The sequence below is a fragment of the Sminthopsis crassicaudata genome, chromosome 3, assembly GCF_048593235.1.
Source record: "Sminthopsis crassicaudata isolate SCR6 chromosome 3, ASM4859323v1, whole genome shotgun sequence".
Classification (NCBI taxonomy): Eukaryota; Metazoa; Chordata; class Mammalia; order Dasyuromorphia; family Dasyuridae; genus Sminthopsis; species Sminthopsis crassicaudata.
In genome coordinates this window covers 258,538,558-258,553,660 of record NC_133619.1, presented here as the reverse complement: position 1 = coordinate 258,553,660, position 15,103 = coordinate 258,538,558, and positions in this window count along the sequence as shown.

The window sequence follows — 15,103 nt, the reverse complement described above, 5'->3', positions numbered from 1 at the left end:
TTATAAAAGAAACTGCTTACTGTTCTTGAGCAACTTAGAAAACCTTTGAGGAAGCACATTGCATAATGATGAATAACAAAAATATCCAAAACCAAACATGAGTACAACAAGGCTTTCAATTTGCTTATAAATCTAGAAGATGAATGGCTAACACATGGGATTCCAAAACAAATATATTTTGTTTTCAAGAGAAATGCAATTATGGTTCTAGATCACTGTGGTTGTACATATCACATTGCTTCATCATAGAAGCTTTTAGACAACAGACAGACTTAGAATTGGGCTCGGCCAGGCAGTGGGGGAACAAGTATTTTTCTGGTCAAGGAGCATGAAGTTACTGGATCAATGAGTTAAATCAATCTGAGTTGTATAAGAGGAAATTAATTATGATCAGTAAAATGGTAGTTCCCTCAAGATGCAGGATTAGTGTAGGGTAATTTGGAAACAATTGAAGAAGAAGGTTTTGATATTTATGTGATGACATAGTCTTGGGACAGGCCCCAAATAGAAGGCTCTCCAATCTTCTATTATGTGGTAACTTTCCCCTTCATAATACAAGGAATAATCAGGCCTTCATCTCCAAAGACAATGCTTTTCAAAATCTATGATTATATATACACATACACACATGTGTATATGTATACACATACATACACACATTTATATATATATATATATATGTATGTATGTGTGTGTGTATATAAATAAAATTTTCTTTAAATTCTGAACTTAATAAATATTAAATAAAATAAATGGATTTCTCTATGTAAAAGAACAAATTAAGGCATTGGAAATCACAAATCTCTACTGCATAATTTTATTTTTTGTATTGAAAATGATAAATAAATGTTTTATTTTAGCTCATCAGTTTTCTTCTGAATTCTATGCTATGTATGCATTTGTACATTTTGCTCCAAACCCTTTTTTTCTTTAGCAATGCTATGATTAGCTCAAATCTCTCTCCTAAAGTTTATCTAACTTTTAAAAAGAGAAAAAGAAAAACAATCTTTGTAACATATATCCATAACCAAACCAAACAAATCCCTACATTGACCATACCTAAAAACTAATCATATATATTTCTGACAATCATTTCTGTCAGGAGTTGGATAGCATATTTCTTCATTATTCTTTTAAACTTGTGGATAGTCATTTCATTAATCACATTTCTAAAGTTTTTTAAGTTGTTTTTCTTTGCCAAGTTGTTATCGTAGAGATTTTTTTTTTTTTTTGGTTCAACTCACCTCAATTTGATTCAGTTTAAGTTTACATCATGAAAATTTTACTAGCTTTTTCTGAAGCTATTTATCCTTGCTGTCATTTCTTATTGTACAATATCATTTCATATACAAATAAACAATTATTTGGTTAGCTATGCCCCAATAAATGAATATCTTCTAGATTGCAATTTCTTTGCTATAACAAAAGTGTTTTAAATATTTTTGCATATATAAGTCTTTCTCTGATCTTTTTAGAAAATAGTATTACATGCAGAATGTTGGAGGGGATGTGGGAAAACAGGGACACTGATACATTGTTGGTGGAATTGTGAATATATCTAGCCATTCTGGAGAGCAATTTGGAACTATGCTCAAAAAGTTATCAAACTGTGCATACCCTTTGACCCAGTAGTGTTGCTACTGGACTTGTATCCCAAAGAGATCTTAAAGAAGGGAAAGGGACCTGTATGTGCAAGAATGTTTGTGGCAGCCTTCTTTGTGGTGGCCAGAAACTGGAAACTATGTGGATGCCCATCAATTGGAGATTGGCTGAATAAATTGTGGTATATTATGAAATATTATTGTTCTGTAAGAAATGACCAACAGGATGATTTCAGAAAGGCCTAGAGAGACTTACATGAACTGATGCTGAGTGAAATGACCAGGACCAGGAGATCGTTATATCCTTTTCTGTAATTTGAATCAGTTCCCTAAACTATTGAAGATTAAAACTGCACAAAAACTTTTAAAACGCTATATTTTAAAAATAAGAATTTTATCAGAGAAACTACAAACATTTTTTTCAAAAAATTAACCACTCAATTCTGTTGGTGCAAAAACGTTTAAATTTTACACAATTAAAATTGTCCATTTTATTTTCTATAGTCCTCTCTAGAGAGCAGTTAAGTGGTATGATAGATAGAGTGCTGGACCTGAAGTCAAAATACTTCAAATATGGCCTCAGACACTGACTCACTGTGTTACCCTGGACAAATAATTTAACCATGTTTGCCTCACTCATCTTTAAAATCAGCAAGAGAAGGAAATGGCAAGCCAGTATTTGGCAACAAAATCACAAGTGAGGTCACAAAGAATCAGACATAACTGAAATGGCAGAACAACACTTCTCTTTATTTTTACTGGTCATTAATTATTTCCCAATCCATAGCTATAAAAGCTATTTCCTTCCTTGTTCTTCTAATCTGTTTACAAATGAACATTTTATATATGCCATAACACCATTTGGAGCTAATCTTGTTTTATAATGAAGCTATTTATTTAAATCTAAATGCTACCAGAGTAATATCCCATTCTCAGAAGTTTTGTCAAATAATAAATTCTTGTCCTATTTCTTAAGATCCCTGTGTTTCTTCAGCACTGCTACTATTTTTATTTTGCTTCTGTATATTAGATATTTAATATCTGCTGATTGAATAGTCTATTTTTAGACGAGTGCTAAATAATTTTGATGATTTATTACTTAGTGTGCTTTGAGATCTGGCACTAGTAGACCCCATTCTTTCTCATTTTTATTTTTTTTCCCTTGTATTCTTGACATTTTGTTCTAATTAAATGCATTATTTTTCATCTCTATAATCTATTAGTAGTTTGAATAACATGTCACTGAATAAGTAAATTAATTTAAATAGTGTTATAATTTTTATTGCATAAGCATGATCTAGCTATGAAAAACTTAAAATTTTCCTATTTGATGCTACCTTCATTGCTATAAAGAGTGTTTATGGTTTTATTCATATAATTTATATGTCTTAATATGTAGTTATCAAATAGTTTATAAATGTGTTTTATTATAAATCCCTAAAAATGGCATATTTACATTTATTTTAATGGATTTTTTTTCTTCCTGAGTTTTTTCTTCTGAGTTATGTAGGTTGCATAATAAGTTCATGATTTATATATTTTTCATATATATGCTGCTAACTTGCTAAAATTATTGATCATTTTTCTTTTTATTTATTTAAAACAAATACAAAATAGCTTAGTTCAGTTTTTTGTACTTCCTTCTGGAAATGTATGATGTATGTCATGGAGGGCTGTGTCCTCCATTTCAATTCCTGTGTATGCATTCTGCAACTTTCCTGTGGACTTACTTGGTTATTATAAAAAGCCTTTTAATTGGCTGACAAAGTATATATAAGAGTGCAAAACAAAAGAATCCAATATCTCTCTCTCCTGGCAGCTTTGGAGTGTAAGAAAAGAATATGGGGGGCAGCTAGGTGGCACAGTAGATAGAGCACCAGCCTTGAATTCAGGAGGACCTGAGTTCAAATCTGCTCTCAGACACTTAACACTTCCTAGCTGTGTGACCCTGGACAAGTCACTTAACCCCAGCCTCAGGAAAAAAAAAAAAAAAAGAAAAGAATATGGTACTTTCCCCCACCCTGAAAGATCTATTGGCATGAGAACATGCCTGTTCTTTTTTTCCCTCTTATGTCTTTGTTATGTTTATTCTTTCATAATCCCAAACTAATGGCTATCAGAAACAGATATTTGTAAGCTTTAATATAAATAAAAGAAAGGAGAAAAAGTACTCTTTATTAATAATATGCTCTTTTGTAGTGGTAAAGATCTAGAAATTAAAAAGCTATCCACAAACTGAGAAATGGCTGAACAAATTATGGTTTATGAATATAATGAAATAGTAATATGATATAAAAAATGTCAAAGGAAACTTTTATGAGCTCATGTAAAGTGAAGTAATCTTGACCAGTTCAATAATTTATACTTTAATACAATAATATTGTTTTTTTAAAAAAAGCAAAAACTTTGAAAAATTTAAGAATTCTGTTAAAGGCAATAATCTGCCAAAACTTCAGAGAACTGATGATGACACTTTGTGACAAAAATATGATGGACTAATGATGAAGAATGAGAATGTTTTTTAACATGGCTGATTTGGGAATTTGTTTTCCTTTATGTATATTTGTAACAATGGTTTGTTTACAGGGAAGAGGAGAATATATGTTTGTTAAATGAAAATAAAATTTAAAAAATATAATATTGAGGCCTTATTAATTTTTTGTCTTGACTTTATGGCAGTCTAATTTTTAGATTACCTCTCCTTAATCTGTTTTACCGGTAATTTTTATAAGACATTCCTTATATTTTCTTCAGTTTTTCAGTCTTGATTTTTTCCTTATATTTCATATTGTATTGTGCAATAATTTATTTCTTTTTGATCCATTCAAATTTATAAGAAGTTCATTATTTTTATGTGAATTTTATTTTTCTATTAAAAGGCATATTTACCTCTTTCTAATTATCTTCTCTAGTTATCCTTTAATTTCTGTTTAAATTAATTATATTTGTAAACATTATATGAAATAAAAGTAAAACTGAAATAAATGAAAACTTTCAAGAAAAAATAAATATCACAAAAAAAAAATCCTATGAAGGGACAGGACCTCTACTTCAGAAGGGATTGTATGATGGAGGAGAAGTACTCTTGTTTTAATTTTGTTTTCTCCTCAATAAAGAATGATCTTTGGATCAGAAACAACAAAATAAACATGACCAATAGAGAATAGATGCCAAAAAAATAAACAAAGAATTAAAAACATCCTAGATGGTCATTACAGACCTTTGGGGAGCTTCAATAAAAATCCCAGCCATGTTGATATTAAAATATTAACAAATAATTGTTGAACATGATTAATATGATGGAGGGCTAGACACTTTCTCCTATTCTGCTAACTTTTCAAAATTGCCAAGACATCAAGAGGTCTAATGAGATAATAGCATGTCACAGAGAGACTAATCTCTAATACATGCACATGGTACTTTCCTCTGCATTTATCTAGCAAAACTAAATGTAATTTTACAGGGGAAAATGAATCTTTAAAGAAATAGAAGTCACATTTCTAAGACCAAAGCACATAAATAATTGTGAGGTTCAAATATAGCAGTCAAGAGAAACAAGGAAAAGCAAATACAAGCCCTTATGGATGGGAAAAGAATTAAGTGTTTACATTCTATTATGGAAAGATGATACACTTATTCCTTCAGAATCCAATTTTCATTAGGGGTCGAAGAGAGTGTCTAATAAGATAGATCATCCAGGATTGATTTTGTCATGTTCTATTTTTGTGTAAATTGTTTTCCTGAAGTGCTTACTTCATTCTGCGTCAGTTCATATGTTTTCCCAGATTTTTCTGAAATAATTTCCTTCATATTTTCTTACAGGACAAGAGTATTTAATATTTACTTATTTATTTATTACTTAGTAATATACTTTGAGACCTGGCACCAGTAGACCCCATTCTTTCTCATTTTTAAAATTTTCAAAAACTATAACTGGTTTAGTTTCTAATTCTTCACCACCACAAAAGAGCTTTTATAAATATTTTTAAACATATACTTGTTTTTTGTTTTCTTTGGTCCCTGAGAGATATAGATATAGATAAATATATACTATAGTAGTAGTATTGCTGGATCAAAGATTATGCAGTTATGGATCAAAGTTATGGCTTTTGCTGCATTTTGTTCCAAATTGCTTTCTAGAATGCTTAGACTAGTTCACAGTTCTACTAACAATACATTAAAGTGCCAATTTCCCACATCCCTTCTAACATTTGTCATTTTCCATTTTTACTATCTTATCCAATCTGTTTGGATAAAAACCCTGAGGTGATAACCAAATTTGCATTTTTCTAATTATTAGTGATGCAGAGCATTTTTTCATATTTCATATTGGTAATTTTGCTTATTTTCCCCCTTGAAAACATACTATTTCATTTCTGGACTATCATTCAAAGAATGACTCTTATTCTTATAAATTTGGCTCCATTTCTTATATATTTGAAAACTGAGAGAAAATTACTATAATGATCCCCATACTCTTGCAGTTTCTTACTTTTTCTTTTATTTTGATTAATAGAAAGGAGGACAAATTGGGTGAGAGGTTAATCAGAAGGGAAAAAAAAAACACTTTTGAGGAGAGACAAGGGACAAGAAGAGAGAAAGAAAAGAACACACAGGAAAGAAATAATTACCAAGAGTAATTGTGAAAAAAAATTGAAACAAGCTTCTCTGACAAAGCCCTCATTACTCAAATATGTAGAAAACTGAGTCAAATGTACAAAAAGAGCCATTTCCCAATTATAAATTATCAAAATATATGAACAATTTTCAGATGAATTCATCATAGCTATCTAAGCCAGATTTCAAAAAATATTACTGATTGGAGAAATGCAAATTAAAACAATTCTAAGGTATTACCACATAAGTATTAGATTGATTAATAGAGTAATAGAATATTAATAGAATAATAGAAAATTAAAATGACAAATATTGGAGAAGATATGGAGAAAATAAGACATTAATGCATGGTTGGTGAAGTTGTGAACTGATTTAATCATTCTGCAGAACAATTTGGAATTCTGCTCAAAGGGCTATAAAAAATCATGCCCTTGACCTAGCAATAGCACTACTAGGCCTATGTCTCAAAAGAGATTAAAAAAGGAAAGGGATTTTTATGGGCAAAACCTATCTATAACTGCTCTTTTCTGGAGACAAAGAATTGGAAATTAAGGGGATGCCCATAAATTGGGGAATGACTAAATAAATTATGGTATGTAATTATGATGGAATTCTATTCTATTGAATTAAATGATGAGCAGAATGCTCTCAGAAGACCTTGAAAGACTTCCATGAGCTGATGCTTAATGAACTATACTGTGTATAAAGTAACAGCAATATTGTAAAATGATTAGCTATGAATGACATAAGTATTCTCAGCAATACAATGATGCAGGACAACTCTGAAGGACTTATGATGAAAAATCCTATCCATACACAGAGAAAAAGCTGAATGGTGTCTGAATGAAGATTGAAGCATGTTTTTGAATGGTTTTATTTATTTTTTGTGGGGGGGGTTTGTCTGTTTTCTTTTACAATATGAGTATTTTGCATGGCCACACATATATAACTTATACAGAATTGCTTACATTCTCAATGGGAAATGGGATGAGGAATGAGGAAAGAAAGGAATCTAGAACTCAAAGTTTTAAAGGCAAAAGTTAAAAATTGTTTTTACATGTAACTGGGGATGGACAGATAAAATACTAAACAAACAAAAAATAAGTTTTCAAGGAAAACCACTCTGACACAACAAAACTATAGGGTAAAATAGAAATTGAAAAATTGAAAAAAATTCACCAATCACCTTCTGAAAGAGATAACAAATGGAAAATTTTCAGATATTATATTCAAATTCCAGAGCTCCCAGGTCAAGGAGAAAATAATTCAAATAACCAAAACAACAACAACAACAACAAATTTGATTATTGGCGAGCTACACTTAGAATTACACAGGATTTAGCAGTTTTTGTGTTAAAGAATTGGAGGAATTGAAACATGATGTTCTAGAAGTCCAAAGAACTAAGATTAAAATCAAGACTCACATGCCTAGGGAAATGGAGCATAATTTTTCAGGGGAAAAATAGATATTCAATAAAATAGAGGATTTTCAAGCATTTCTTGTAGAAAGGGCCAGAGCTAGAAAGAAAACCTGATTTTTAAATACCAAACACAAAAAACAGTAAAGAAACATTATAAAGCACTGATATTTTTAAACTGTTGACATCCCTATATTTGAAGATGATATTTGTAGTGTCTAAGAACTTTATTAGGAGAATTAGAAGAAATTTATACATAGAGCACATGGATATGAAAAGTCCAAAGGAATATATATATATATATATGTATATATATATAAAAGCATGGTTATAAGTTGACTTTGATGGAATGTATATATATATAAAGCATGGTTATAAGTTGACTTTAATGAAATGATGTTTTTAAAAACCCAGAAAATTAAGGGGTGAGAAAAAAGCATTGCACTGAGAAAAGAAGGTATGAAAAGGTAAAATGAGGCAGATATCTTAGATGAAAAGGCATGAAAGAACAATTACAGTAGAGGGAAAGATAAGGGGATGATGTGCAGTCCTAAAACCTTAATCTTATAATTGTCTCAAAGACAGAATTATATACATAGTGAGTTGGCTATAAAAATCTAACCCACTATGGCAAAGTGTAAAGGGAAGGCAGCATAAGGAAACTGATAAAAGGCAGAGGGCAAATTAGTAGAGATTTTGATCAGAAGCAAAACATTGTGAGGAGGGATGGGAAGGAAAGAATAAGAGGGGAGGGAGAGAGAGACAGAGACAGAGACAGACAGAGAGAGACAGAGACAGAGACAGAAAGAGAGACAGAGAGAGAAAGAGAGACAGAGAGAGAGAGAGAAGGGAAAGAGGGAGGAGGGAGAGAGAAACAGAGTCAGAAAGAAAAAGAGAGAAAGAGATTGAGGCAGAGAGAGAAAGAGACAGAGAGGCAGGCAGAAAGAGAGAGAAAGAGACAGATAGAGAGCAGCAAGGGAGGAAGAGAGGGAAGGAAGGAGAGGAGAAAAAATAATATGGAGTGAACTACACAATTAGAAATCTTAGCTGTGAATGTGAATGAGAAGAACTCACCCCAAAATGGAAATATATAGCAGAATGGATTAAAAATCAGAATGTTGAAATATGTTGTTTACAAGAAATACATTTGAAGCAGAAAGACACAGATAGAGTAAAGGTAAGTGGGTAGAGTAGAATCTATTATGCTTAAGCTGAAGTAAAAAAAAAAAAAATGTAGGTGTAGCAATTATGACTTAACAAAACAAAAGAAAAAGTAGCATAATTTAAAAAGATAAGGAAAGAAAATATATCTTGGTAATTAGTTCCATAGATAATGTAATAATATCAATACTATCTATCTATCTAATATATATATATATATATATATATATATATATATATATATATATATACAGAGAGAGAGAGAGAGAGAGAGATAATGGTATAGCACCCAAATTTTTAAAGGACAAGTTAAATGAGGAAATAGAGTAAAACTATACTAGTGGGTCCTTCAACTCTGCCCTCTCTAAACTAGATAAATCTAACCCCTCAGAAAAAGAAAGGAAAAAAGTTAATGAAGTTAATGAATAGAATTTTAGAAAGCTTAAATATGACAGACTTCTAAAGAAAATTTAATGGGAATAGAAAGGAATATATCCTTTTCTTAGTGTTACATGGCACTTACAACAAAATTGGCAATGTAGTAGAGTATAAAAACCTTACTACCCAATGCAGAAAAACAAATATTAAACATATCCTTTTCAGGTCATAATGAAGTAAATATTACATTCAACAAATGATCATGTGAAGCAGATTAAAAATTAATGGAAACTAATTGATTCCTTAAGAATGAGTGGGTCAAAGAACAAATCATAGAAGCAATAAATAATTTCATTAAAGAGAATGACAACAATAAGACAACACTCCAAAATTTATGAGAAATAGCCAATGCAGTACTTAAGTGAAATTTTATCTCTGAACATTTACATCAATAAAATGGAGAAAGAAGAAATCAATCAATTTGGGCAGGAAAAAATTTTAAATCTAGAAAAATATCAAATTAAAAATCTCCAATTAAACACCAAAAAGGAAATCCTGAAAATGAAAGAAAAGGTTAATAAAACTGAAAATAAAAAAGTCATCGAACAAATAAATAAAAGTAGGAGCTATTTAAAAACAAATTATAAAATAGGTAAACCATTCATTTGATAGAAAGAAAACCCTACAAATTACCAATATCAAAAAATAACTCCATCAATGAAGAGAAAATTAAAGTAATTATTAAGAATTATTTTATCCAATTATATGTCAATAAATCTGAAATTCTAAGTGAAATGAACTAATATATACAAAAGTATAAACTGACTAGATTATCTAAAAAGGAATACCAAATAACCTCATTTTAGACAAAGAAATTGAATACACCATCAATGAGCAACCAAAGAAAAAGTCTCCAAAGCCAGAGGATCCACAAGTACATTCTAGCAACCATTTAAAGAACAATTAACTCCATTGCTATATAAACTATTTAGAAAAATAGCTTAATATCATACACCAAGATAAGGTCAAAATGGGTTCATGATCTAGGCATAAAGTATGAGATTATAAATAAATTAGAAGAATATACATAATTTACTTCTCAGACCTGTGGAGGAGGAAGGAATTTGTGACCAAAGAAGAACTAGAGATCATTATTGATCACAAAATAGAAAATTTTGATTATATTAAATTAAAAAGTTTTTGTACAAACAAAACTAATTAATGCAGACAAGATTACAAAGGAAGCAATAAACTAGAAAAACATTTTTACACTCAAAAGTTCTGATAAAGGTCTTATTTCCAAAATATATAGAGAATTGACTCTAATTTATAAGAAATCAAGCCATTCTCCAATTGATAAATGGTCAAAGGATATGAACTGACAATTTTCAGATGAAGAAATTGAAACTATTTCTAGTCATATGAAAAGGTGCTCCAAATCATTATTGATCAGAGAAATGCAAATTAAAACAACTTTGAAATAGCACTATACACCTCTCAGATTGGCTAAGATGACAGGAAAAGATAATGACGAATGTTGGAGGGGATGTGGGAAAACTGGGACACCAATACATTGTTGGTGGAATTGTGAACAGATCCAACCATTCTGGAGAGCAAATTGGAACTATGCTCAAAATGTTATGCATACTCTTTGATCCAGCAGTGTTACTACTGGGCTTATATCCCAAAGAGATCTTAAAGAAGAGAAAGGGACCCATATATGCAAAAATGTTTGTGGCAACTCTTTTTGTAGTGGCTAGAAACTGGAAATTGAATGAATGCTCATTAATTGGAGAATGGCTGAATAAATTGTGGTATATGAATGTTATGGAATATTATTGTTCTGTAAGAAATGACCAGCAGGATGATTTCAGAGAGGCCTGGAGAGACTTACATGAACTGATGCTAAGTGAAATGAGCAGAACCAGGAGATCATTATACATTTCAACAACAATACTATATGATGATCAGTTCTTATGGACATGGCTCTCTTCAACAATGAGATGATGCAAACAAGTTCCAATTGTTCAGTAATGAAGAGAATCAGCTACAGTCAGAGAGAGATCTATGGGAAATGAGTGTGGACCACCACTTAGCATTTCCACTCTTTATTATTGCTTGCTTGCATTTTTATTTTCTTTCTCAGGTTTTTTTACCTTCTTTCTAGATCTGATCTTTCTTGTACAGCAAGATAACTGTATAAATATGTATACATATATTGTATTTAACATATACTTAAACATATTTAACATGTATTGGACTACCTGCCATCTAGGGGAGGGGGTGGGGGAAGGAAGGGAAAAGTTGGAACAAAAGATTTTGCAGGGATCAGTGTTGAAAAATTACCTATGCATATGTTTTGTAAATAAAAAGCTATAATAAAAAAAAAAAAAGAAAAATAGGCAAAGAAGGTAATCTACCAAATCTTTTTATTACATAAATATGATGTTGCTATATAAACTATGGAAAGCAAAAACAGAGAAAAAAATACAAATTAATTTCCCTATTGAATAAAACACATATGCATTCATATTTACTTTATAAAATATACACTCACACAAATACTTTATCTTGTTCATTGAAAGACCTTTTTTTAATAGGAAAGAAAACATTACCCAAACTACTATGATAATGTTTGCAAATTTTCAATCCTAAGGGATGGTCACTTATTTTCGGATACAATCTCTTTCCCCCACACAGCATATATATACATGCATATAAACCAGTGCTAATAACTAACAGGAGAATGCCAACAATCACCACAGAAAGAATATCATCTGTTTTCTGAAAGGCAGATGTTATTACAAACCTCCACCAATCTAAAAATAAGGATTTAACATAATTTTTGTTCCCTTTAGCGTGGAAACAAAGGAATAAAACTCCCTTCCCAAAGATGGGTAAGGTGGATCTCATGAAGAGATGGCTATAATTCAAATAAACCTAGCCTATTAGATACTTGAGTCACCAATTCTCCAAATTCCTTGATCTGTGAGGAATTGTGTGAACCAAACTGACTTCATATTAGAAAATTGACTTTATTTTGAGACCTAAATTCTACCTGCTTGCTAATCATGGGATTTCAGTGACATCTTGTTTCACATATGAAAGATTCCATCTGCTCACTCTCCCTTTCTATCTCTTAAAATTCACTTACCTCCCTCCCCATTCAAAAAGTGATGGAATTTTATATTCTGATCACCTAATCTTGAATCCTGGTTATATACTGTTTGTTTTCTTTCTTTCTTTCTTTTTTTAATTTAGTGTACTTTTTTTCCCTGAAGAGCCACTTATTCCTCCCCTCAAAAATATTTTATTTTTCCAAATACATGTGAAATAGTTTTTAATATTCATTTTTATAAGACTTTGTTTCCAAATTTTTCTTGTTCTTCCCTCTCCTCCTCCCTTCCTAAGATAGCAAGCAATCTGATATAGATTAAATATGTACAATCCTTTCAAACATATTTCTATATTTGTCATGTTGTGAAAGAAAAATCGGACCAAAAGTGGAAAAAAAAATGAGAAAATAAAAGAAAAAAAATGGTAAAAATACTAAATTTTAATTCACCTTCAGTCTTCATAGTTTTTTCTCTGGATGCAGATGGCATTTTCCATTACAAGTCTATTGGGTCACTGCATTGCTGAGAAGAGCCAAGTCCATCATAGTTGATCTTAATTTTGCATTACTGTGTACAATGTTACCCTAGTTCTGCTCACATTATTCAACATCAATAAGTCTTTTCAGGCTTTTCTGAAATCAGCCCGCTCATTATTTCTTATAGAACAATAATATTCCATCATATTCATATACTATAATTTATTCAGTCATTCCTTAATTGATAGGAATCTACTCCAATTGTTTTCTTTTAATGCATAAAATTCCATGTCCCCTTATATTTTGGGTTTAATCCCTAGATGACAGTCCTGGTCCCAATTTGCTGTGCAATTGTGTATTCTGTCAGTAAATAAATATGATCAGGAGCTCAAACTTTGTTTCCTCAGTCATTTTGATCATTTTACATGCAACATCTAGATAGTCATTTCTGGTCCCAAACAGCAGTCACGTGAAACCCTTATAACCCCTCCCCTTTATCAGTCTTTAGCCCAACCAGCATTTGTGGAAATTTTTTAAATTTATGAATCTTGTAAATAGCAAAACCTTTAGTCTATCATCCTGAGAAGCAACTTGTGGAGATGTAGTGTAATAACTGCTTCTACAGGCATTATAGTAATGGCTATTGAAGACCCCCAAAATACTTAACATTGTCAAATGGATCAGTATCAGAAAGTGATGTGATTTTATTAGGCAATACTAACTATTCTTTGCCACTGCATTATAAGGACTGAGTTATTTCCATCTGAATTAAAGTGAACCATTTCATATGGATTGTCTCCCCATTAGAATATAAACTCCTTAAAAGCAGAAACCATTTTACTTTTCTATTTGTATTTCCCATCTTTAATACATTATTTCCCATGTATTAAGTTCTTCATATTTACATTTAATTAATAAAGAAACACTTACTAAGCACTTAATACATTAGGCATTATACTAAGTGGTGAGGATATAAAGACAAAATTGAAAAATCCCTAATCCTTAAAAAGCTTTTGTTCTTAAGGGAGGAAGAAGACATAAATATTTTAAAGATCTAATTTGTTAATGTCATACATAAGAACAGCTAAAATGTGGTATCTTAAATCTCCTTATAGAAGAGCCAAAATACATGAAGAAATGAAAACAAAAATCCCCACCCAAGATGACAGGAAGAACTGCTGTTGTTTATCTCTATCATCTGAAGTCACCATCACTTCCGGCATAAGGAAGTGGGTGAGCCATTAGTAAGTCAGAGACAGTAATAAGTATAACTGTACTTTTCCTAGAGCCAGACTAATTAATATTTTTGTCTATTATATGAAGAAATGACAATTTAGTAATTAAATTAACACATTTGCAGTGTTGCAAAGCAGAAAGTGAATAGTACTATTTATTTTTATTGTGGCATTGTGCCACAATATTCAAATACTTGTTACTTAATTTACATAATTGCCAATTATTGATTTAATTTTCCTTAGACATAATACTGATTCCTCTGTCTAGTTCTAGTTCAAAGTTCCTTTATATGATAATTGGGGGAAATCAAAGTTGAAGTAAAATTACTGAAAAAACTGAAAAACAGGGGAAAAACTGATGGATCACATCTCAGAATTAAGAGGAGAGTGTATGTGTTGCCCATATAGATTATGTCTTTTTCCATATGAGTTGTCTAAGTATAGCTCATAAAGTTTGATAGATATCTTGGCAATGCTGCTCATTTCTCAAAGGAAAACTGATATGCTTTAAGAGAAGACCAGGCCAAGATTTTGGCTACTTTGGGATGTGTGTAAGTGTGTGTGGTGTGTATGTGTGTGTGTGTGTGTGTGTGTGTGTGTGTGTGTGTGTGTGTGAAAGAGGGATGAGAGAAATCAGATTAGATTTACATCTGCTCCCACAAGTATTTCTAGTCAGAGTTGCTATACACAATTTTTAGGTCAATAGTCAACTTTGTTGGCTATTTTCTCTTAATGGAGCAGCATATTCCAAATTTATGCCTGTAGTTTTATTTCCTCTCCCATACAAAAGTTTCCCAAAAGATCATTACAAATATTGCTTGTTTGGGGGGGGGGGGGAAGGGTTGCCAAGCAAACAGCAAACAGAACTCAGGCAAATTACACAAATTAGATTATGCCCAAAAGATCAGCCAAAATTGAGGAGTAGCAAGATCTCCCCAGAGCTTCCAGGTCTTCCCAACAAAAATTTTTAAAATGTATCACACTGAATTCTACCTGAAAAATCCAATAAAAATCACAGTGAGTCACTTTCCAGCCCACTTTGGCAATGGAAAATACTTAAGGTTGAAGAATTTACGGGCAAGTTGTAGCAAGAACACTGCA